The sequence below is a fragment of the Camelina sativa genome, unplaced genomic scaffold (assembly GCF_000633955.1).
Source record: "Camelina sativa cultivar DH55 unplaced genomic scaffold, Cs unpScaffold20099, whole genome shotgun sequence".
Taxonomy (NCBI): domain Eukaryota; kingdom Viridiplantae; phylum Streptophyta; class Magnoliopsida; order Brassicales; family Brassicaceae; genus Camelina; species Camelina sativa.
The window spans coordinates 1-281 of record NW_010941100.1 but is presented as its reverse complement, the minus strand read 5'-3'; the positions used below and the strand labels follow the sequence as shown (position 1 = coordinate 281).

The 281-nt window shown below is 38.8% G+C and overlaps 1 long non-coding RNA gene across 1 annotated transcript; it reads right to left on the bottom strand.

The window, feature by feature from the left end:
- Positions 1–65: 65 nt before the first annotated feature.
- On the bottom strand, positions 66–281 carry LOC109132093. The gene is made up of 2 exons (XR_002037367.1): positions 243–281; positions 66–143 (listed from the first exon to the last, which is right to left on the bottom strand). It is a non-coding gene; the product is annotated as an uncharacterized LOC109132093 (long non-coding RNA).

Sequence of the window (281 nt, the reverse complement as noted above, 5' to 3'; positions counted from 1 at the left end):
AGTAAACTCACATGTATCATTTCAGTGATTTCAGCAATACCACGTTGCCTTACGCGTAACTCTGATGTGACTATATCTGCTGATTCACCAACCAATACTTCTGGTACACGTACGTTCAGCGCTGTCGCCATCAGTAATAAAACCTACAAACATGAAACCAGAGCGGTTATGATACCTAGAGAAAACATGAATCTGAAAATGAAGACAAGATATGGAAATAGAAAAGAGATTATGGTCATTACAGTTGAACGAAACTGTTTTCCTTGCACACCCCTTTTGAA